The following is a 26,438-nucleotide window of genomic DNA, read 5'->3' on the forward strand; positions in this document are numbered from 1 at the left end:
CAGCTCTCCTACAATGCCACTGGGTGAATCTTGGAGATGTGTGAGAAAGTATTTCTATCATTCAAATTAATACAATCTATTTTATTCTATTATGGTGGCACAAACAGACTAAGGTATTTCCCATAAAGTACTTGTTACTATTAAATGCAACATAATTGTTAATATTATGGCAGAAAAACTGGCCAACATAATCTTAACCAAGCAATAAGAGTTATGGTCATCATTAATGGGACATATCACAAGCCGGGCATGGTGGTGCATGCTTGTAATACCCTCCGGAGACAGGAGGATCGCGCAGGTTCAAAGCCATCCACACGGGCTTAAGAGACCCTGTTTCCAAATAAAACTACAAAATAGGTCTGGGAGTATAGCCCGGAGGTAGAAGGGTTTCCAGGAACCCCAGTACCACCAAAAAAAAAAAAAAAAAAAAAAAAAAAGGACATATCACCATTGTCTTTCTCCTGATATGACATACTAAGAAGAAAGTAAGGCCGGGCATGGTGGCACATGCTTGTAATTCCCGTGCTTGGGATGCTGAAAGAGGAGGGTTGCACAGGTTGGAAGTCAGCCTCAGCTACTTAGTGAGGCTCTCAGCAACTTAGTGAGACCCTGTTTCCAAATAAAGTATAAAATAGGTCTGGGAGTGTAGCCCAGAGGTAGAAAGCCTCTGGGTTCCACCCCTAGTACCACCGAAAAAAAAAAAAAATAAGAATAAGAATAAGAATGAGAATGAGAATGAGAGTGAGGAGGAGGAGGAAGAAAAAGAGGAAGAGGAGGAAGAGGAGGGGGAGGAGAAGGAGAAGAACGTATACTTGTGTATTACTTCTGTCAAAATTTCAAAATCCACTGGGCGTGGTGGTGCATGCTTGTAATCCCAGCACTTGAGAGGCTGAGTCAGGAGGATTGTGCAGGTTTAAAGCCAGCCTCAGCTACTTAGTGAGGCTCTCAGCAACTTAGTGAGACTCTTTCCAAATAAAGTATAAAATAGGCCTGGGAGTATAGCCTGGGTGTAGAAAGCCCCTGGGTTCCATCCCCAGTAAGACACACACACACACACACACACACACACACACACACACACACACAGGGCAAAAATTAAAAAAAACAATAAGGAAATACCAAACTGAGGACTGTTTCACAAAACAACTTCTCTGTACTCTTCAAAAATGTCAAGGACATAAAAGATGGGAAAGGATTGAGTAACTCTCAGAGGATGAAAAAAATCTAAAAAGAAATGACACTCAAGTGGACTATGTGATCTTGTATTGGATCTTGGGCCTGGACGTGATGGGACAATGGGAAGAACTGGAATAGAGTCTGTGGATTAGACAGTAATACTGAAACCATGTCATTTCTTGATTTTGATGGCCATATTGTGGCTATGTAACACGGCATCCTTATATTGAGGCAATAAACACTGAAGTGTTAAAATGGAACAGGGTATCATCTGACATTATTCGCAAGTGGTTCAAAAATTATTAAAAACCAGGAAAATGTGAGGCAGGGCAGTACATAGGGAACATTCTGTCCTATTTTTGCACCTTAAAAATGGAAATTATTTTAAAATAACCGAGGTTATAAAAAACATCAGTTTGGCTCTCCGTCACCTAAGTTTCAACTCCTGGGCCAGCCAGTAATGTGTTTCACAAGGAAATTTGAAATGCCTTTTTGGTTTATTCTTAAGTTGTCCCTCAGCCTTGCACACCTCTTCTTGACTGGATCTAAAACCTCCCCGTCCAGTCTGACCACTTCTCTGACGTCCCTCCCCACCAGGTAGAGCTAGACCTTTTCTATGGTGTGCTGCCATCTCTTTCCTCTGAAGGGCTTCCTCTTCCTCCTTCAGGCTCACCCCCACTGTGCTGTAGTTACTTGTCTCTTGGCCTGGCTCCCTCCCTAGACTATACACTCCTCAAGGGCATCAAGGATCTTTATCTTACAATTCCCAGCAATCAATCACTGCACCACCTGGTACAGTGTAGATGTTTACCAGAACATTGTTGCAAAATGTAGACAGATTATTTATGAATAAACTGTTCTGTGTTACTGTTTAGTTGAACAATCTTAGGAATGTTGCTTAATGATTTGCTCATATTTAAAATAACAACAACAACAACAACAACAACAACAACAACAACAACAAAAATAAAAAACCTACTTCACAAGAGTTATCAGGAGATTTAAGTGAGAGCCTCTACATTATGGGCTAAGCAGAGTACCTGGTGCAGGCTCTGTTACCCAAGATGAACTATCATTACTGAGTGCTCAGTAAATATTTTCTGAATGCAGGGACAATCAGTACAAGGGTAAGGACTGGGTGAGTGGGGTGAGAAGGCTTCCTGGAGTGAGTCAGAGAGGGTAGCCATGGATTGTAGAGACCAAGGGAAAAGGAGCTTGCAACCTGCTCCACTGAACTCCTTTAGCATTCACTGCCAAGCCTTGTGACAGACACGGGAGTGGGGATGGTGCTCAGTGCTGTCAAGATGCTTTTAGCAGAGAGGGGAGAAGTGAAAAACATCTAGGAGACATAGCAAAGATATTAGGTATCAGTAATGAGTTAGCTGTCAAACGCTCTAGCTGAACTATAAGGACCGAGGGCAGCAGACACACAGCGTAGGGCTTAGCACCCTGCCTGTATGTGACAGTAGCTCCCAAAGGCCCTCGGCCTCCGTTATCCCACCCAATCCTCCCAGTTTGGAGGTAAGCAAGCAGGTGTATCAATTCTACTTTGCAGAGAGACATGAAGAGGCCACTGTAGAGAATCAAGCCACTTCCCCAATGTTGGGATGGTAACTCAGGTTTCTCCTTCTGTCCTACTTGTCACTAGGACTGGAGCTATGAATCATGAAGGGTTACAAAGAGAAGATGAACAAGATTAGAAGACAAGCCACTGCACCCAGCTACAGCAATGGATTTGCTACCCTTCTCATGCAACTACTCTATTTTAGAAAACACCTTAAAGGGTCCAAAAATAAAATAAAATAAAATATCAAAGGTGATGTTAGAGCATTAGAGACTAAAAATGTGCTTCTTGAGGTCCAAAATTTAACCCAAAATATATATGATAAACAGCACCAAGAGAGTTAGAGCTGTCTATACAAAGCCGTAAGGAAATAGGAGATAGAGCCAGGATTCTCTTGGAAGTAAGCCTGCCCAGCATGAAGTTTTGGCTCCATAAAAGTAGTTATATCCAAGATTACCAAACACCTGAGGTGGCAAAGCACTATTTTTACTCATGAAGAGAACAGTTAAAGTGAATGTTTAGCCAGTACAATTTGCCTCACTTTCTGAATCATTGCTGAAAATAAAACAAATGAAAGTTACCAACACTACAAATGACTCTTGTGAGGCCTTCTTTGCTATTTTGAAAATTAATGAATAGCTCTTGAACATGATAATGACATTTTGAGCAAGATACACACGTGCCCTCTCATTACTAGCATGCCTTTGACCTTTAAACCTACTTCCTCATTGGAGCATGTCAAAGGGTAAAATAGTACTGGGACTCGGGCCAACGATCTGAAGTATCTTCAGCCTTTTCTCATCTCCAAGTACTTCCTTATGACATCCCACTGTGCTCGTTCAATTACACATGGACTCTTCTAAGCTCTGGTTCCCATGCTCTGATTACCCTGTTTTCTAGGTGATAATACACGAAGATAGAATTTCTTATTATTCAGCCAAGACATTCTCCATGCTCCTCCCTGCAGGTCTGATTCAAGCCATTCCTGTTCAGGAAGGTGACCTGTACCACCCTTTGCCTCAACTGCACCCTCTTCCAGTCCTGTTGGATTTGCTGTCGTTTGGTCCTTGTTTACATTCTACAACACTTACTATACAGATGTTCCAAGTCGAGGGCTAGAGCATCTTATCCGAAAGAATACTATTGCTTAAATGTTTCTCTCTAGTTATCATTCCAAGGAGTCTATAAGGCTTTTAAGATTGATATCAAGTGTTCCAGGGATAAAATAACTCTTTTGATATCCATCAAATCAAGGCATAAACATTTCTACTTATATACTGATTTTCAGTTTTTATTCCTCACTAAAAACTTACAGACCCAGTATTTCTCCATGGTGTGGGTTGAATTGTGTGTCCCCAAGAACAAATACTGAAGACCCAACTCCTAGTACATCAGAATATGACTTGATTTAGAAATAGGGTCTGAACAGAGATCATCAATTAAAATGATATCACTAGGATGAATCCTAGTCCAATATGGATGCTGTCCTTATGAAAAGCGTAATTTGGACACTGAGGGACATGTGCAGAGGGAAGATGATTAGAGAGATTCAACTACAAGCCAACAAGTGTCAAAGATTGCTGCCAACCTTTAAAAGCTAGGGAGAGACAAGGAAGTAGTACCCTTCCTTACAAGTCTCAGGGGGAGCATGGCCTTTTCCACACCTTCATTTCAGACTTCTAACCTTAGAATAAATTTCTGGTATTGTGAACTACCCAGTTTGTGGTACTGTGTTATAGTAGCCCTGGAAAACTAATCCACTCTCTTGCATTACTTCTCATGAGCAGTTTTTGTCTATTTACACTACAAACAGATACCTTCTTGGAAAAATTCATGGGTTTTCTCTATCCATGGGTAAAATGCCTGGTGAGTTCTGTCCTTTACATCAGGAGCCATAGATTTTATCCTATTTTCTTCCATAGGATGATTCTTCCTCTTTCCTTTCATTACGAGTGTTTTGCAGTCTTGTGGGACTCTGTTTTTTCTTTCCCCTACCTACTTGTCCATTCACATATGTATGAGTGTTTGCATCTATGCATTAATTTGCTGAAAACCTAGTACTGTATGTATCAAGTATTATGCTGAGTGATTGGAACACAGGCATTTAGAAATATTCTTCACCTTAAGGGCTTTTACAGAAAACTCTGAGACCACTGTAAGTGCTATTATTTACTTATGTATTCAGCCAGCAGTTACTGAGCACTTTTTGTGTGTCAGCCTCTATGCAAGGAAATAGAGTAGTAAATGAAACAGAAATGAACCCTAATAAATAAAGCCTTGGGGCTCACAGTCTAGACTATGAGACGGATAACTATGGGGTATTATAGAAGCACAAAAATATAGCCTGGGAGATAAGAAGGAAGGAATAGGGTCATGGAAGGCTTCTTGGAGTTGGTGACATTTGGACTAGGTGTTGTAGGGTGAGGAGGAGGTAGCCAGGCAAAGAAGTGTTTCAGGCAGAATGAAGTATAAGAAAGCATAGTGCATTTGGGGAATTGTCATTTTTTTGTTCCCATGTTCAGGCTGAAAAGAACTTTGGGTAGAAAGCCTATTAGGTCCTCAGGGGAATGCTGGTTCTTATTCATCTCTGTTTTCCTAGAAGGAATTGTGGCTGTATAGGGGAGGCTGGGAGGCAAGGCACTTTGAAAAGCTTAACCTCTACTGACAAAGGTAATTTAAGATCACTGTGCTTCAAGTTCACAGTTCCCGAGTGGAGTATGACCAGTTAGCTGATGGCTAAATGGCCAACATGCTCTTGTCAGCTCCAAGGGTTTCAGCCTTTAGTGAGAATTCCAATGGTGTCATGGCACAGGGAGACATGTGCTTCATGTAGACTCCCTGTCCTGTTTGAATAGACCACAAATTAAATTTAAGCCTGACTTGCAGAGGAGGTAGAAGATATAGCCATTTTCCTTGAAGAGATCTCACTGTCTCTGCTGTAAGATTTTGATATGTGAGAAGAGGAAGAGAAAGCTGTTAGCTATTGATGCAATGGGTAATTGATTCTATCAGTTCTGAGACACAGACACAGAGACACACACAGATAAAGACATGTTTATACAAAGAGATATAGATATATACAAGAGACATAAACATCAAGACATATACACATGAAAGTTAGATACACATATAGAGATACAGACACACACTGAGACACACACAGATATCAGCAAATACATGTATGTTAAGCAATGATACACAGAGCATAGAGAAAGAGACACACACAGACACGGAGGCACATACACATGTATGAATGTTAGCCAGAGACACTTGTGCACATAACATGTAGACATGCAGATATGCAAACTGACCTCTCTGCAGACCAGGACGCCCGTTCCCATAGCTGCTTGGCTGACAGGACATGGGAACAGCAGCCTATCCTTTTTCTTGCCCTGAAGGATAGTCACTTGGGGAGTGAAGGCAAGGCCTTTCACAAATGTGTTTGTATTTGAACACGTAGAAATGACCTAAAGTTATTTTTCAAGTGAAGGTCAAGCTCTCTTTAAATAGAATGTGTTTCACTCTTTGATGTTTTGTTATTTCAGCACAAATTAAGGAATTATTATCAGGCTAGTGTCTGAATAAAGTGAAACATTCACACTAGGATTTATATCCCTTATTTGTTTTTAATTATCCATGAATTTGTTTTTAATTATCCTCACTTATGGCTAGGATTTTTAATCCCTGAAACACTTTTTTCAAACACACTTGGATCTAATACAACTGACTAAGTGCCTAAACCCCTGTCATGTTTACCAAGTAGGAGGCACACGAGCCTGATGTCAAAGCACCAGCCTGGCCCAGAACATTGGATTATGACATACCAGGATTGGATTCTACTTCCATTTGTGTTATAATCTCAATCAAGTTACCCTCTTTGAAGTTCATCTTGTTTATCTGTAAAATGGGAAAAATAACAACTCTGATATCTCCCAGTGTTATTGGGTGTTTGCTATGATGTACTAGGTTCAGCTGTAAGAACTTCACATGTACTAATCACTTCATCTTTATGACAACCAAAGCCAAAGGTTTTATTATTGTGCCGTTTTACACATGGGGCAATTGAGGTGGCTTGGCCAAGGCAGCAGTGTCAGCTAGGGGTCCAGGAGCTGAGCTAAGTGGTCTGCCTCTGGAGTCCTGACCTGTGTCCTTCTCTGCTAGTCTCCACCTTGTGCAGGTGTTGGAAGCAAAATACCTCATGGTAGCAGCCATCAGTATTACTGTTGTCATTGTTGTTATAACATTATTTCAAAGACTAGGTCTTTGGGGTCCCTTTTTGGCATAGTTTTAGAATTAGTGCTATTACTGTACCCAAGTTAATATAACTACCTTTCTATTTAATCTTGCTTGCTTCTCATACTTACAATAATAAGTAGCTTGACTGCATGCAGCCCAATCTCCTGCAGGCCACAAAGAATTTTCTAGCTTCCCTTTGATCCTCAGAATGTATTATCTACTTTTCCAGCTAGGAAAAGAGAAATCAGTGGGAGTAACCCAACAACTGAGTTCTGAATAATAACAGTAGGATCAACATGGCTTGCAGAAAACTGTGGAGAGTATTTTTTCACCCATGTTACATGGAGGGCAACTGAATTCCTAATTCTTGATGCTTATTCAATTATATTTAACAACCTGAAAAGTCCTCAACCTCTAGGAATGTAACCATTTTATTTCCTTCTTTTATTTTCCTTTTGATCCTTTACCATCTAGTCTTCACTGTGAAGTACTAGGGAATGATGTTCATATCAATGTTTATGTAGATCTTTGGAAAGCAGGAAGGACTTGTATCTTACCTGTGGCTACAGTAGTCAAATAACTTCCATGGTACTAAAGAATATGATATAGAGAAAGAATAAAAACTTCATGTAGAAGTCTGAGAAGAAAATATTTTCTTATCCTACTGAGAAATCCTTGCATCTACCTATGATGATCTGGGTTCCCTATTCTGTCACTTTAACTTGACTCTTAATGTACCTTTAGCAACTGGAGAAGTCTTACATATAGCTTATCCTTAACCAGGCACTTACATAAATGTTTTCTTTGTGCTATCTCATTAATCTGTAAAAGCTTCAATGAGGTAGATACTATCTTATCTTTATGTTATAGATAAGAAAGTAAGGAAAGAGAGGGGGTTAAAGAAAATGCTCAGGAAAACAGTCAATAAGTAGCAGAGCCAGGATTTGAACTCAGGAAGACAGGCTGTGGGGACTATATTTTGATTTACTATAATAGTTTTTCAGGTCCTCCTGTTTATGATCACTACTGAAGTTTGGAAACATCACTTTTCAGGCTTTTAGCTTGAGCTCTGCCAGCCAATGGCTACTTGGGCAAACCACATGATTCCTTTGGCTACCTCTTTTCTCTCACAGAGCAGAGAATAAGAAAATTATCCAGCTGAGGTGGCACTCACTTCCAGGACTTGGAAGGTTGAGGTAGGAGGATTGCAGGTATAAGGCCAGTCTCCTAAACTCAGTGAGACCTCTCTGCAAATTAGTGAGAACTTGTTTCAAAAATAAAAAATAAGCCGGGCATGGTGGCGCACGCTTGTAATCCCAGCATTTGGGGGACTGAGACTGGAGGATCACAGTTCGCAGACAGCTTCAGCTACTTAGTGAGGCCCTCTAGAACTTAGTGAGAACCTGTTTCAAAATAAAGAATTAAAAAAAATAGGGAAGGGGGTGTAGCTCGGAGGTAAATGCCTCTGAGTTCCATTCCCAGACCCACTAAATAAATAAATAAATAAATAAATAAATAAATAAATAAATGGATTAGGGGCTATAGCTTGGAGGTACAATACCCTGGGTTCAATTCTCAGTATGAGAGAGAAAGGGAGACGAGAGAGAGAGAGAGAGAGAGAGAGAGAGAGAGAGAGAGAGAGAGAGAGAAAGAAAGAGGCAGAAAAAAAGAAGAAGAAGAAGAAGAAGAAGAAGAAGAAGAAGAAGAAGAAGAAGAAGAAGAAGAAGAAGGAGGAGGAGGAGGAGGAGGAGGAGGAGGAGGAGGAGGAGGAGGAGGAGGAGAGGAGGAGGAGGAAGAGGAGGAGGAGGAGGAGGAGGAGGAGGAGTAAGAGGAGGAGAAATAGGAAGAGGAGAGGAGAGAGGTTGGAACAAGTTAGGTTCTGAGATTCTTATAACACTAGTCTCTAAGAGAGACTCACTTGTCATTTTCAGATTCTAAATAATTGTATCAAGTCTATCAGCAGTAAAACTTTGCCTTCTCTGGCTTTTTAGAGTATAAAGAATGAAGTCATATACCTTAAGTATTGGTAGTACTAATGGTTCTGATCCAGCCTACTGGAAAGTGATGTGAATTCAATGTTCACCAAATTCTTTATGGACCACAATCCCTCAATCACAGACATGACTAAATCCAGCTTCCAGTAACTGGTTGGAATGAGTGTGGGCCACAACAAACATGGGTTCTCGGTGTTGCTTGAGGACTGTGGACTCATTAGTGAGGTGACCTAATCCATTAATAGGATCTGGCATGGAGCATGGTCTGAGTGTGGGGTACATTTTTAATTGGCTTTTTTAGGTAGAGAGAGTGCTCTGTGGACAAATGGGCATGTTTGATATTCAGAATACCTTAGAATTTCAGACACTGGTCTGTTCACAGAAAAGGGTTTTAGGGCTAGGTAAAAGGTGTGCAGTTGGGTCAGGCTTCCATTTAGAGTTTTCATATCACAGAGAAATATGAGGAAGAAGATTTTACACATTTGAGGATAAAAAATGCAGAAAGATATTATCATCCAGTGTATCAGACTTCGACATACCACTTTTCATCATGTCAAGATACTGGAATCCAATCCAACCAGCCACTTTCTATGCCTGTTTAATACACACCCGCAGCAAAGCCATGCGTGGTATAAGTGGCCTATCTTTGACAACCTCGGGCTGTAGAACTGCTTCCCTGAAGGATGCAGGGTGAGACGCATGACAGCACTCACCCTTTTCTAGATCAAGGGAGCATCCATCCAGCCCGCATATGGTTTCATTCACTCTGCCATTGGTCAGTTATGTTATTAAAGACAAAACACACAACAGTGCCCCTTCTCAGATAAAGCACTTCTAGGTGTGCTTGGGATGTGACCTCAGAACTGTGGAAGTGCCTTATCAGGTGACATACAAAGACGAGGAGGAGTGTAGGCTTTCCTGGACACCAAACTGTCATCTCATTGACAGATTGTTTCCCCCAGCCCCCTCCCTGAAAACAAATGGCCTATCATTCATGCTGTCTATCTCCCATGGGATTCAAAGTTGAACTTGACAACTGAGCCCATCTTGAGAAGATGTGGCTTCACACTGACCTCTCCCTGTATTAGAATTCTGGCATCATTTTTCTCACCAAAAGAGCATTGATAAATGCTATCTGTCGAGTTGTGGAGAACTTTACATCCATAAACACCTTGCTTATAACAGTTTCCTTCTGTGATTTTTCATGTGAGCACTGGGTTTTGCATTCTCTGATTTTGCAGGCTTACTCATTTAGGGAAGGGATTGAGGCAGGAAAAGTGCAATAGGTGGTAGTGTGCAGGAGGAGCTTATACTGCCCACAGAGATTATTTTTTAAATTCCAGTGAATTGCCCCAGTAAGTGCATCCATTACATAAGCTTCATTTTCTATCATTAAGAATTTTGATTCAATTTCTTAAAAGACTATTTGAGGCATATTTTGGAATGATCTACAGAGTCTTCCCGCTTACATTTTTGACACTATTGAAGGAGCAATCCATGTGGTATTTTACTAAGGCCAGGGCATAAATTTCCCCACACTTTGCTCACTCTTTAAACTTCAATACAGATTGAATGTCAGTTTTCAAATTGAGATTTCTCTGTGACATTGCTGTCTCTTTGTGTTAAGCAAAACTCCCAAAGATATCTGCAGAACATGTAAGTATTTGGAAGACGCATCAGAAAACAGGGCTCTGAAAACTAACCTTCTGAAATATCTCACATGGCAAGGGATGAAGAGATGTCTTAAAAGAAGAAATAAGGAGAGTGATAATTCAGCATGTGGTATTTACATAGCAGTAAGTGTCACAGAACTTGGAGAACTTTGCCAACTTTTCTCATCTAGGAGCTCGTGAAGCTGGAGTTTATAGCTGAGAAAGATGGCAAGGTACTGGGACTTCATGAGCAAGTAGCCTTCTGTCTTTCATAGTTTTATGCCATTGCCCAATGATGCAACATAAGCACGCTACTCTATCTTCTACATCCCTCTCTTGTATCTTCTAAGCCATCAGAACAGCTTGAGGCAGCATAGCTTCTTGGAGAGTACATGAAGGTTACAGATAAATGATCGGGTTTCAAGGCCCACTGTTGTTCACAGGGACAGAGGTCCAATTAAACTTGCAGTAGGTTAATTTGACCCATTTTTTTTATCAGTTAGAATAACTGTTATTGCATTATGTGGTTACAAAAATATATCAGCTCTCTGGATACTGAAAGTAACTAGAGAGACTTTTACATAGAAGGATTGTTCATTTTTAGGCTCACCTAGGAGATTGAAAGAGGATAGAAGGCAAGTTATAAAAACTTTCCCAAGGGCTTTTAAAAAATCTGGGCTGGGATTTTTTGGTGGGGGCTATGTAGTATATGAATAGCCTACTTAATTAGAATCTAAGGGAAATATTTATATATATGTGGTATATATATACACAAGGGTCTCAGCAAAATGTTCACCTTATTATGGTCATCTTCTCTGATCTATATTAGATGGCTTCTCCAGGTTTTCTTCTAAAAGTTTATAGTCTTAAGATTTACATTTAGGTCTTTTATCTATTTTGAGTTAATATTTGTATATGGTGTTAGGTAAGGGTCCAACTTTATTCTTTTTCATGTAATTATTATTTTCTACAATATTTAGTGAAAGGATCATTATTTCCTTCACCAAATGTTCTTGAAAACCTTGTTAAAAATAACTTGACCATATATGGAAGAATTTATTTCTAAGGTTTTTATTTTTCTCTACTGCTTTATATATCTGTTTTTATAGCAGTACTACACTGTTTCAATTAATGTAGCTTTATAAGGTTTGAAATCAGAAAATGTACATCTTCTAGCTTTGTTCTTTTTTGAGATTGTTTTGGGTATTTAGAGTTCATATTTCATGTTAGGATAGATTTTTTCTGGAAAAAATGCATGATAGTTTCACCTTAAAGATATCCTCTGGTAAGAAAGAAAGCAAAAATATATACTGAAATATTATCTCTAAGTGATCAAAAGTTTGATATCAGACAAATGAATCTGTTATGTGAGATTATAATTGTTAATTTTGGATAAATTGCTATATTAGATGTCAACCACTAAGCCAAGCATGGGAAGAAGGGAGGGGGAAGGAATGGTGTGGGGTAGCAGCTAACTGGGTAAAGTGTGCACGTATGTCTACACAAGTTTTTTTTTTATCCCATTATGTTGTATGAATGCAGTGCACCAATAAAAAAATAAGTTAAAATAAAAAATATATTAGGTGGCTTCTCAATGTTCCCCTAAGACATGATTCATGTCTTTAATATGGTTGTCATGATTTGCACTGTAATGATCCATTTGTATCTTGGCTTCCCAAGAAGCTGTTGGTTCCTGGCAAGGGACTATGTCCTAATATGTTTATTCAGAGCCCACAACATTTCAAGAATATTTGCTGAATTGAGCTGGAGTTTCCCTTAACCAGCAGAAAATGTCCACCCTCCCAAAGGCTAGTACTAACAGAGGGCATGGTCAGGCATTATTGGCTTAGCTTGGGCATACCCTTTCCTCTGTAACAGAGTTTGTCTTGCTTTAAGAAAAAAAACGGGGAGACTTCCGGAAAGATGGCGACGGAGAAAAGCGGGGCTTACGAGCCCCACTAACAACCAGTCTCTATTACCACAAAATCAGCGCCTTTCATAGCTAGAAAACACCAACAGCAGAGAAACAAAAAATGTAATTTCAAGGGACAGAGAAAAAGAGGGCTGGAAAAACGAGATACCAGAAACAAGACCGCAGTGCTGCAGCCGGAGCCGCGGTGCGAAGTGGTGGGCGCCATTTTCCCTTGCAGCACCAGGCTCCAGAGAGGAGGGGAACTCAGAACAGAGCTCAGAACCAGAGAGGAGATATGCCGGCTTCACACCCGAGGACGCGGCAGCAGTGCCTTACTGCCAGCAGCAGCGGCGAGCTCACCAGACAGCACCAGACCAACACACTCAACAGCCCACCAGGCTCCAGAGAGGAGCAGTGGACAGCGAGCTGAGGTAAGCAGCTGTGGATCAGCCGGGAGGAATTCAGCAGATTTCTTGGTGCAGGGAGCATCTAAAGCTCCCAGAGGCGGGGCTCAGCACACCCTGCAGGGACTCAGAGCAGAGCTCAAAAACAGAAAAGAAATACGCCAGCCTCATGGCTGAGGGCGTAGCAGTGGCACCATATTGCCACCGGCAGCAGCAGCAGCGAATTCACCGAGTCCACGACAGTTCCATCTGTGCACTCAACAACAGTGAGTCAAATTGTGGGCCCCAGAGGAGAAATCCCAGTACTGTACTCCCTGGGACTTGACCCAGTGGGGGAGTGGTGGTGGCAGATATATCACACCATAGGAGAACGCCCAACCTGGCACCCCACATGGTCTAAAGCAGCCTTGATTGACTCCCTGGGTCTGAGACTCTGCAATACAACCCAGTAAAGGAGTAGTGGGGACTGAGATACCACAGACTCGAGATCCAGAGCACCTTAAGTGAAGTCGTAGTGACCCAGGGAAGAACCTAGAGAAGGCACAAACTTCCGAAATCATGGGAAAGAGGAATAACAATGGAGCAATGAATGCCCACAACCCCACAACATCAGAACCTGATAAAACAGAAATTCAGAGATTTCTAGAAGATCAAATCAGGAAAATAACTGTAGAAATAATAGAGGTATTTCGAAAAGAATTCAGAGAGAGCCAAAGAGAGATAAAGGATGCAATTAATGAAGTAAAGGCCTCAATTCAAAGTACAAACAACCGATTAGACCACATGGAGAATAGAATCTCGCTCCTAGAAGATGATCATTCAAAAAATGAACGCATAGTTTCTAATCTAGAAAAAAATATCCGACAGCAGGAATCTGACATTGAATAAATATGGGCACATTTTAAGAGAGCTAACCTAAGAATAATTGGAATAGAGGAGGAAAAAGATGGTGAAACTAAAGGGATCAACAATCTTTTCAAGGAAGTAATAGCAGAAAATTTTCCAAACACAGAGCAAGAGGTCGATACACAGGTCCAGGAAATTTATAGAACTCCCTTTAGAGAGGATCAGAAAAGAGGATCCCCACTCCACATAATTGTCAAAATGACCAATGTGGAAGCCAAGCAGAGAATCTTAAAGGCAACAAAAACAAAGGGCCAGGTGACATTCATAGGCCAACCAATTAGAATCACTCCAGACTTCCCAAACCAAGTCATGAGAGCCAGAAGGGCTTGGAGTAACATATTCCAAACTCTGAAAGGAAACAACTTCCAGCCAAAAATTTCCTACCCAGAAAAACTTTCTATCAAATTAGATGGGGAAATCAGAAGCTTCCATGACAAACAGAAACTGAAGGAATTTATGTCTTCAAAACCAGCGCTAGAGAAAATACTCAAAGAGATTAACTACGAAGAAGAAATAGGTAACACACACCAGAACCAGAGAAACAAGATTTTCCATCCAACAGACAACTAAGATTAGTTATCTGTGGAGATTCATTATTTATGTTAGTCTTTTATCTATCTCTAAATTGTATTGTTTGCTTTTATTGTTGCTAATTTTTAGGATTTCTAGTTGGAATATTAATATACCTTCAGATATAGCATTTGGAAATATTTTATCCCATTCTATCAGTAACTTTTAACTCTGTTTACATTGTATTTGGATATACAATATGTTTTTTATTTTTTAGGGAGTTTGTATACTTTTCTGTTGCCTGTGCCATTGAAATCATAACCAAGAAATCACTGCCAATTTCAATGTTGTGAGGTTTTATGACCCAGATTTTCTTCTAAAAGTTTAAAGTATTAAGATTTATATTTTGGTCTTTTATCTATTTTGAGTTAATATTTGTATATGTTAGGTAAGGGTCCAATTTTATTCTTTTTCATGTGATTATTATTTTTCAACAATATTTAGTTAAATGATTATTATTTCCTCCACCAAATGTTCGTGGAAACTTTGTCAAAAATAACTTGACAATATATGGAAGAATTTATCTCTAGGCTTTTATTTAACTCCAATGGTTTATATATCTGCCTTTAGAACAGTACTATACTGTTTCAATTATTGTAGCTTTATATGGTTTGAAATCAGAAAATATACATCTTCTAGCTTTGTTCTTCTTCATGATTGTTTTGGGTATCTAAAGTCTATATTCCATATCAGGATAGATTTTTGCTAAAAAATAAATAAATAAATGTATGATAGTTTCACTTAAAAAATGAAAAAAAATATTCTCTGGTAAGAAAGAAAGCAAAAAGAAATATTGAAATGTTATCTTTAAGTCATCAAAAGCTTGGTATTAGACAAATGAAACTGTTATGTGAGATTATCATCATTAATATTGGATAAATTGCTATAAAACTAGATGTCAACCACTAAGCCAAGCATGGGAAGGAGGGATGGGGAGGGAATGGGGTGGGGATCGGGTAAGGGCTAACTGGGCGATGTGTGCATGTATGTCTACAAAAGTATTTTCTTTATACAATTATGATGTATGAATACATTGCATCAATAAAAAATATGTTTTGAACTGAAAAAAGAAAAAAGAAAAAAGATGGAAACCTTATTTTCTAAAGTGCACAAAATCTACCTATATCCTTCAACCAGGGACAACTGTTTACAGATTATATATATATATATTCCCAAAATATCTCAAACTACTGTCTATATTGATTACAGAAAACTAAATATGCATTAGGTATCATGAAGTGTATATATCTTAACAACACAAATGTTCTCATAACATACAATTCTTCTCATCAACTCTCTTAGAATTAAAGTCAAATATATTGAAACTCTGAAAAATTAAACAATCTGTCCCAGCAAAAAAGCTAGTAAATTATATACTGTATTTGAATCCTAATTTGTGTGAGTCACAAGTTCATGCTCTTAAATCTGTAGTAAAAGGCTAGAGATTGGTCACTTATACCTAGTGTGAATTAACTCATGTAGTTTTGTTTTCCTAATTCATAGTTGAATTGAACTGAATGAATGGGGTGGTGGGGGGAAAAAGGGTCAAAAGGAATGGGAAGAGATAGAGAAGGGCTAGATAGGAATCTGGGTAGTAAGAATCTGAGGTGATTTTGCATAAGCATTTGGGGGAGAATAGAAGTGGGTACTAGGAAAGTCAGGAGAAAAGGGCTTGGAAAAGGAGTCAGAGACCCAGGTTTGCACTGCAGAAAAAGTGTGTGTGTATGTGTGTGTGTGTGTGTGTGTGTGTGTGTGTGTGTGTGTGTTAGTGGTAATTTATAACATGAACAGACCATTAGATAAGCATAAACCAGGCCAGCAGTTGTTGGTAATGGCAGAGCAAAAATCCAAAGCTCTAAGACAGCTTCAAATGTCTTCCACATTCATAAGCCCAGGCTACATCTCTCTGGATGACTTGGAATTTCTTTATAAAAAATGTTTTCTTAGGAAATGAGTTATTTGTGTAATGACTCAGTGTTGGGTCTTAAGGTATTTTCTTGGGTCTATTCAATTCTTCTTTCTGCACGCTTAGTTTCCTAGGTGCTTGGCTTAGCCTGAGAAAGTGTGGGCTCTAATGGATTATTGACTCAGTTCCTTACATGCCAGCTTTTACCAAGAGCCAAGATCTACTTCTTGAATCTGAGAGGAGGAGAAGAAGGTTCTCTGGTAGAGATAAAGACTATATAAATTTGCTTGTTTTATTTACTAGGTTATAAACTACTGAAGAACAAGGACTGGTTCCTTCCCCTGTGATAATCATTATGCCTACAGCTAAGTGTCTGGAATGGGGTAGGTAAGAGATGAAAAGATGGATGGATCTATAGACATCACTGATAAAGCGAGAGACTGAACCTCAAACTATTAGTAATTGCTTTGGAGGTAAACAGATCTTGTGCTAAATATGTACCATGAGCTCCTTATATTTCTCTCAAGACTTAGCTTACTCAGGTGTAAGGATATAAATAGCACCATCCTCATTACATTTTGGGGCAGATTAAGCCACATAATGTCTATAAAGTGACGGTCACCACGCTGGGATTACTGTTAGCTGCAGATAAATGTAACCTACTATGGAAATAATGTCTTGCTCGAAGATGAACTGTGAAGGTTTGCAAGGATTTGGGTTTGCTATGCCTCTGCCATATCTGTGTCAAGAGCCAAGAGCTGGATTTTCCATTTTCCTCTTCTTCTTTCCTTTCTTTACATATATTTCTTCTTCTCTTCCCTCTGCAAGTGTTTTTGGGGACAACTGGTTCAGAATCATTTATATGTTTCCTGAATTCTTTTTTCTGACCACATTCATGCTTATACCTCATTTGCCCAAGGGCCTTTCTTCCTTTGGTCAGGTTGCTCAGGATATGAACTTTTTAAGGACTATTTGGACTCTGTCTTTTTGCCCCCATTTTATTATCTCTCTATGGTACTGAAAAAGTACACTTTATTGGATTAGGTGCTAAAGCCCAATGAAATGTTTCTTAAAGTCTTACCATTTACAGGTGGATTCCATGAAGACCAGCTGTCCCGAACCCTATTCTAGAACTGTCTAAAAGACCTAGCAGAAAGCCAGATCCTTCGAGGCAGTAAGCTGGCTTGCAGCTAGTTTTCACCTATAGCTTCCCCACTTTGCTCACATGCTAGCTGGTTAAGAAAATTAAGAAGCAGAATGCAGCAAGTGTAGAATAAATACGAAGGTCTTATATCACATGGCTTCTTGCATAGGAAATGAAGAAGTTTCTTATATTCCTGTGTATTAGACTGCCTATTATATGTGGTGGAAATTTTACATATGTGATGATCCTAATAACCCCCTTCACCACCATGGTTGGGAAAATTATTTTATTTTATAGGTAAGGAGAATTGATTTACCTAGAGGTTAAAGAAAACAGTACAAGGTCACAAAGGAAATAAGGGAGCCCCAACATCTACCTGGCCTCTAAGCCCCCTGACTTCACCCTGTGTTACGCAGTTTCCCTCTTCCTAGTGGGGAATATTTAGCTTTGGCATTGCCAGGTCTCTTCTTGGTTCTGGTCCTCCTGAAATTTGCTCATATTGAAGTGTTGCTAAGATATCTCCTATTAGGAAAAAATGGTGTCAGATAAACAAAACAAAACTAAAACCATGTTGGGATGGCGGTGAGCTATCTCTCCCAGGGGCAGGTGCATCAGCAAAGCAAATCATGGCTTCGGCATTTAACACCATGGACAGTGAAGTAAGTGTCAAGCTATGCGCTGGGCAACGTGGCCCGGGACAATTCCTGGATTTCTGAATCATTTGGCTAGCTTTCTCTGGCAGGCAAAAAGTTGTCTATGTTGATGCGCTTAGGGACCAGAGTCAATGCCAGCAAGTTACAGAGAATAAATGTGCCCCTTTATTCTATTCCAGTATGCAGTCTATGGCCCGAGTCTGTGGTTTATTTTATTTTTATTTTTTTGGTAGTACAAGGGATTAAACCCAGAAAATCCTACCTCTGAGATATAGCCCCAGCCCTATTTTATTTTATTTTATTATTTTGAAACAGGGTCTCAGTTCTGAGTGCTTAAGTTGCTAAGGCTGGTCGAGATCCCGTGATCTTCCTGAATACTGAGATATCAGGTGTGCACTGCCATGCCCAGCTTATATTTATAATTTTAATTTTTTGTGGCCAAAAAATTAGGGGGTGGAACCTAGGGATTTGCACATGCTAGGTGAGTGTTGTACCACTGAACTACATTCTCAGCTCCTGAGTCTCGTTTGGCTAGGCCTTGAGCACTGTAACTACCCTAGTAACAGTCAAAGCCCTGTGAGAAAACAATGGACATTTAGTGTGTCGGGGAGCTGCGTCAATCCAGTGACAATCATTCTTTTCTTAGGTTTCCTTGTGTCACTATCAAATATACCAAAATCCACGGTAGCCCCAGGTAAAGATAAAAAAACAAAATGATGAATAAAAAGAGAGGATGGCAAAGATATGAATGAAGAAAGAATACAGTTCATCATGGGAAAGAAAAGGGCTGGGTGAGCTCTGCTTTACAACAGATCTCTCTGCTACTTTATACTTAAGAACTGCCTGCCCTTGGCTGGTGTGTGGACTGGGATAACATTTTCAGAGGATATGCACTGTTTATGAACCGCATCCCCCAGATCATTGAATACAAAGCTGAGCCTTTTCTTTCACTCTTTCATTCCTGTGTTTTTAAACATCTCTTTCTCAAGCATTTCCCCTACTTCATTGCTTTCCTGGTTTAAGGAACCTTACAACATAGCATATAATAGAAAAGATCTTTGTCTCAAACTGTGCATGAAGATGCCTGCTCAAAGTTCCATACCTAAAGCACTCAGCTGGCTCAAAATGTCTAAAGTGTACATGTAGGCAACAATAATAAGTATTGCTAAGCTTTGGCCAAATCCTTTCCTGCCCTTAAGGTGTGACTCTAAGACTTTAGAATTACTAGAATACAAGAAAAGACAACAATTTTAAGAAGTACAAAAGATGTGCTTTGGGAGACTCTACTCCTGTTCTGTTGATTGATTTGTAAGCTGGAAGATTTTGAACTGTAAAGCTCCAATGTTTCATCACCATCTCCACAGGAGAAAGCTATCTGGTGGTGGTACTTCCATCCCCGGGGTGCTTATGAGCAATGGGAATGATGACTTGTACAGATACATCAGCTCTTGGTGCAGTGAAGAACACAGGAGGGCGTTTAGTTTAATAGTTATCCAGAGAAGCACAGCATAAAATACATTTGAGATTTTTTAAAAATGAATTTAAAAGAATGGCTGGAGAGTAGCTTAGTGGTGCAAAGTGTGCTCAGTATAAGAGAGTCCCTGAGCTCAGTGTCTCCCCACCAAAGAAAACCCAAACCAACAATCACACAAACACAATAGTCATACCAAAAGTACAAAGCCAGGACCATTCCCAAACTCTTGATTTCCCTGCTTCCAAGAACAATTTGTAGGTTTTGCTCATTATTGTATCCCCAACACAATGCCTGAGATAAAGAGGTATGCAATAAATATTTGTTCTGTGGGGACAAAATAAAGAGCATTGTGGTTATCATGAAATGAATCATAAAATTCTGAGTAGAGAGATGCAGAATATTTCTTATTGTCTTGGATATGAATAAACACCATTCAGGTACTATAAAATTATTCACCATTTAGATGCTTAGTCATCCTTGCTGCCTGAATGCTTTTACCAAAGTGTTTCATATTAATATCAAACTTGTGTTCCCTGTAGACTTCTCATTGTTATAAAGTCAGTTTTTGTTTTGTGATAGCTAGAGATTTTACATCTTAGATTTGACTTTAGGTATTTTTCTAATAGAATTATCTTTTTTCTTGAAAATCTTTGTTTTTGTGGGTCATAATCCTTGTGTTCAAAGAATCACTGGATGGGAGATCTGGAAGTGCCTTAGGAATCAACCTCTCAGGACTCCCTTTCTGACATCCTGACCAGGGGGCTCTATCCTCCTGCCAGGTGGGTAGGGCGAGTCAACAAACACGGGGTTGAGAGAAGGAACAAATGACATGCTCACATCTGATGGAAAGAGGTCATTGTCTTTTCAGTGAAGACACTGTGGTTCAGATCATGCTGAGCACACTATGTGTGACTCTACATGAGAATAAACACAGATATCTATAAAATAATAAAAACTAGCCACCTTGACCAATTTAGCTGTCATGGATGAGCAGCCATATCATCTTTCTCCAAGAGAATCTGGCCTTTCCACCTACCTCCCTAACTTCCTTCAAGGCTCTTCTCTAGGAAACAGTATAAGCAATTTCACTAGCATGCTGGGTCCCCTGGATGTGGTCTCTGTCCACACTCTGCTACTGGCCTTCACAGCTCATCCTTGTTTTTGTGATAGTGTTTTCCCTCCTTCTGCCACTTGTCCCTTTTCTTTCTTTACCTGCAGGTATTACCTCCTCTACAAAGCCACTTCTCAGCCTTGAGCTCCCACAAAACCCTATGCTTGACTTATTCATAGCAGTTACTGTTTTGAAATCTGCTGCTATTAATTAACTACTTTAGAAATGGGTTTGGTCTAGTCATTTCTTAGGACCAGATACAACCAGACCACTAGACATGAAGGTGCCCATTGCATTTTTATTTCCTACTGAATTAAAATGTCAAAATGGTCTCTGCCTTAAATTTGTGTAGAAAACTTGAGTCAATAAGGACTTTTCAGAGTTTAGGCAGAATTTTATGGTCTATGGGACTGTCCAATTATATAGATGTTAAGAAGCCAGGAAAGCTTCCAACTCAGGGCTTAACCAAATGAATTTTCTAAAGCTGATAATTCAATTTTTAAAAGAATAAGTCATGCATAATTTTAGGTAACATATTGGGTAGGTAGAGTCCATCCCTTGAATTTTACCCTAGATTTACATACATAGATTTAAATCCATGCATGCAAAGAAATTTTAGCCCTGCGAATATACATGTGACTTTAACCTGTTGCAACAACAGAGGCTTCCCTCTGGCCCAATGAGTTCCCACAGTTAAGAAACAGGTTTCTATTTTGTAACAGGCCATCAGTGGAAGAAAAGGGAAAGTGTGTATGATACAATCTGACTGTATCAGAGCATTAGCCCTCCAGAAGTGCCTGGATATGGCCTCTAGCTCTAGACTCAACTCCAGTGGAGCATTGGCGTGCTTTTGCTTTAAGCACCTAAGCATTAGTCTGGACAGAGCCGAAGGTAGCAAATGGAAACTTCAGGAGCATGGCAGATCGACCAATCTTTAGGGAACACGTTGAAACATGAAGCAGTAAGCCTTAAAACAAGTTGTCAAAGGCCAGGGTGCCCACAAAGCTTTGAAAATTCCATCAACTAAATGAAAACATGGTGTGTTAAAAGGCAACACTTCTTCTGCACTAGCCATTTTAAGCTAATATAATGGAAAACAATTGAAATTGAAAATCATGGGTCGCTAGTGTGCGTGGCTTTTGTTAGTGTACAATAAAACGGGCATTCTGAAGTGTGCTTTTAAAGAGGAGACACTGTGACCTTTAAGAAGTTTTTCTGAACTCTCTTACTTTTAAAATAGGGATTCCCAAGCTTCTTTCATAGTTCTTGCTGGTTCTAAGAGCCATTCTAGGCCTAAGCAAAAAGACTGAGGTGGGGTGAGGTGGGAAGACAGGGAGAGGGCAGAAAGCAAGCACTGTTCCTGGAATTAGAAGCCTCCCCCCTCACTGTTTATCTATTCTGTACCACTCAGCTGTTCTCTGCTGCACAGAATAAAAGTTTAGTTTAAAAAGTATGTTAGAACAAAGCTGCAGAAATTGCCTGGAATTTCCTTCATTTTCAGCCATCTGGCTTTCATTGCTCACTCCCTTCCCCTCCTCCACATACATTTACCAAATCTTTTCAACACACACTGGCCCAGCTATCAAATGCTTATAATTAATAACAGTCATACACTTTTTTTTTAAGGTAGTATTTTCTGCTTTTCCTTCGGCTATTCACGTCATTGTTGCTATAAACCATGGAGATAGCACAGTTTACTATGAAGACTTAGGTGAATAAAAATAAAATGTAATCTAAGTCTTGAATTAAAAAATCATCTTTTCTTTTACACTAAGAAATATTTCACCAAAAACTGAAAGAAGGCAATGATTTTTTTCTGACTGAGTATTATAATTCTACTTTAAATATGAGGAAAGTGAAGACCTGAAAAGATTGAATGGGATTATGGGTCTAACTCTCCCTTCCAGTCCCTTTATTCTGAGGAACGTGAAAATCTTTGCGCTGTGTGTGTGTGTGTGTGTGTGTGTGTGTGTGTGCTCGTGCATGCACACATATACAAACCAGGAGCAGTTTACCTCTAAGCTATACTCTGGCCCTATTTTATCTATTTTTATTGCTTTTTTAAATTGTGAAACAGGGTCTCACTAAGTTACCACAACTGGCTTTGAACCTATGATCCTCCCACTTCAGCCTCCCAAGCATTTGGATTACAGGGTTGTGCCACCATATCTGGATTTTAGTGCATGTTATTAAGTGATAAAGTTGCTGAAAAATATATGCAGTAAGAACTCATTTATATAGAAAAAGCCCTTGTACATTTATATATGTATATATGTATTCATAGAGAAACGTCTGGAAGTATACACACCAAGTCATCAGCAATGCTATCTCTGGGGGATGTGGCACTGGAACCAAAGAGTATGGTGGTGAAAAGGGAGTGTGTACTTTCTTTTTTTTTTTTTTTTGGTGGTACTGGGGTTCCTGGAAGCCCTTCTACCTCCGGGCTCCACTCCCAGACCTATTTTTACATTTTTATTTGGAAACAGGGTCTCCTAAGCCAGCACGCGAGGCTGGCTTCGAACCTGCGCGATCCTCCTGTCTCTGCCTCCCAAGCGCGGGGATTACAAGCGTGCGCCACCACGCCCGGCCTTGTACTTTCTTTTTTGATTATGTGTGGCATGATGTTTTGATGAATGGAGACTATTCATGTATTACTTGTATAATTAGAATACTTAGAAAGATTTATTAGGAACAAGAAGCTGACTTCTTTCCCAATGAGAAACCTTAACTCTTTATTTTTTGACTATTTCTTCCATGAGCCTAACTCACTACTGAAGGGCTGGTAGGGTGGTGTGGCTCCTATACACAAAATACTCAAATAGTAGCAAAAGTGCACAAAGTAAATTTTCCTCCTTGGAATGATAGCTTCTTTGCTATCAACTTTGAAGGAAAATTCTCATTGATGGCTCATAAGCAAAAGCCATCCTAATTATTTCTTACACCCAATTCTGGTAAGGTTGTAAAGGGATAATTTCTATCCTCCATACAGCACTGTCTGTCCTTCCTGATAATCAAACTTCTCCCTGGGAGAAGCGAACAGTGACCTAACCCCTACCTGTGCTCTCTCTTCCATCACAACTAGCCCTTATATCCTTACTTTGGGGATAATTTGTTTTACATGACTGTTAAGATAAAGAGCTATGGTCCTAAGGCAACTTATATTTTAACTTGGAATTTAAAGGCTTAAGAAAAGAAGTCCAATAATTGCATAGTCTAGAAGATAGATTGAGGAGATGAAGAGGACGGAAGGGAGAGATAGCACTGAGATCTTCTAGCTATCATTAATATTAGGGTCTAAATATTGCCACTTACATAAATGGTCCTATAAATCATTCTCATACATTTGGTAAATAAATATTTGATTAGCATCTGCTATGTGCCAATTCCCAGATACTGGGCATTTAATTAGGAAGGTTCAGATATAAAGCTGATAGCAAGGACTTTGAAATCTAGTCCTCTGCCATAGAAAACTACCACTTTTTAAAAGTGCTCTACAATTTCAAGCTTTGCACACATCCAAACACATGCCTATATACATACATACACACATACATACATACATACTTATTTATGACTTAGAAAATTAGAATCCATCTAGCTTGAGAACACAGTTTTCCTGCTTATTCACACCAGGTATGAGAATGCAGCTGCCTAGATCTGGTGAAATTAGACATGTGCTACTAATATGAGCTCTGCTTCACACCGAGTGAGTCAGGAGAAGTCAAGTTGAAGCTTAGAAAGACTGTCCCAGAAGATAGGACTTGCCCTGCAGGGGCCTGTGATGTACTCTACGTGATCAGTAACTCTGGTCACATGGAAAAAGAAAAATGGCTTCCTTACAGGTGTTAAGTGGCACTGACAACTGTGTGAGAGAGCTGCTTAGTTTAACCCAGGCCACCTCTCAGAGACAAAAGTCAACACTTGCAACATTTGTGTGTCTCACAAAAAACACTGTGCTATGTTTTCCTTTTCTTTATTTCTCTTTCTTTTCCTTTGTTTTCTATTAATATACACCAATAGTCCAAAATAGCAAGTATAGAAAGTTGAGTCCCATTAGAAGACACATCAAAATACTTAGGCAACACCGAGACATGTGGAATAAGAACTGTGGAATGAAGAGTGAAATTATGAAGAGTGAAATTACTCCCCACTGAACACAAGGTACATGGGAAGACTATTATGCCCCTACCAAATACGTTTCCATTTTTGTGTATATCTTATGCTAATAAAAAATGAAGGAGAGGTTTTTCCCTGATGTTACACTGAAATATTCCACAGAAGAGGCACTGCCACACATTTCTCACTTTTTTTTTTTTCAGTACTGGGGATGAAACCCAGAGGCGTTCTACCTCAGAGCTACACTGCCAGCCCTATTTTTTATTCTTTATTTGGAAATAGGGTCTCACTGAGTTTCAAAGGACCTCACTAAGTAGCTGAGGCTGTCTGCAACTCACAATCCTCCTGTCTCAGCCTCCCGCATGCTGGGATTACAAGTGTGCACTACCATGCCTGGCTCATTTCTCACTTTTAAGATGGAAGTCTATTTGAATTTTTGGTGAAAGGCAAAGAGAGTGAATCATATTAGACCACTGTACTTGGGACCCCCTTACTGTTTTAACTAGCATTGCTCTACAAATTCTCAGTTGTGTACAGTCCATGCAAGGAGTCCTGGGATGTGAGGGTCTAGCCTGTCAATCTGACTGTTGGCTGGTAGAAAGTCAAAGAACTGAGTTTATTTGGAATAAACACAACACTGTTAATGGTTCTTGTCAATGAGTCAATAAAAAGGTCATAGAGTACATTAGGCTTATCTAGTTAAATTATATTTTATACTTCGAGGATGAGAAATAAGACCTTCTGCCATATTCTTTTTGCTGCTCAAGGAAGACATGGTTCAGAGGCCGTAGACCCCAGCAGTTTCCAGCTAGTCCCAGGTACTGACTGCTCAGCATTTCCCTAGCTCATCACAGCAGGTGGATGTTACTACAAGATTGGAGTGTGGTTAGAAAGACCTTTCTTGTCTTTCAGGTGATGGTAAATGAGTAGAACATAAATGACAACAATTATTAGTGCAAAGAAGTAGTGGTAGCCATCTGATCTTCTGCCTACATAATGAAAAATCATGGTAAATTTGAGCAGGGCATCAGAACATGGTGACTTCAGGTCATCTTGTACAATGCAGATGTAGAAAAAGAGAGCTATCCCCTTGCTCAAGGTCACATAGCTAACTAGTAACAAAACTAGGATGAAAAACCTGACCTCCTGTCTCCTAGCCAAGGCCCTGCAGGCTGTCCACACTGAATTCCCTCCATGTCCTGTTTGGGGGGAGCTGTAGTCGAATCCAATAGTTTATGTCTTTTGCTCAAGTACTTAGGTCTTAGGCTCACCCAAGTTGAGAACTATAAGATTAGGACAGAGATGTAGGACCATGTGGGGCAGAGGTAGAAAAAGAGATTACTTAGGATGCTGTGCAATGGATCTAAACTTTGCTTGGTCTAGCCCTTGGCTCTATGTTACTGACTGCTGTTCTCATGGGAGGGCTGCTGCTTGTGGCTGATTTCAGGTTGCTTTGGACGAGGTGGCACTAGTGGCCCTCTTCACTACTGTATTTGAAGGGAAAGTCCGAGCTCTCCATTCAGACCAATATACCAAACAACTCTGGTGACCATCACAAGTGTGACTATGGAACAGTATCTTTACATGATTGGAGAAGGCCTGAGATCTGTCTCCTCTGAG

The 26,438-nt window shown here is 39.8% G+C and overlaps 1 protein-coding gene across 1 annotated transcript in view; it reads right to left on the reverse strand.

The window, feature by feature from the left end:
- The window catches only part of ADAMTSL1 (ADAMTS like 1), a gene marked incomplete at both ends in the record, with an annotated part of 419,367 nt that overhangs the window by 173,013 nt on the left and 219,916 nt on the right, over positions 1-26,438 (reverse strand). The gene's annotated exons all lie outside the window — the stretch shown is intronic.

The sequence above is a fragment of the Muscardinus avellanarius genome (genome assembly GCF_963383645.1).
Source record: "Muscardinus avellanarius genome assembly, chromosome: 13".
Taxonomy (NCBI): domain Eukaryota; kingdom Metazoa; phylum Chordata; class Mammalia; order Rodentia; family Gliridae; genus Muscardinus; species Muscardinus avellanarius.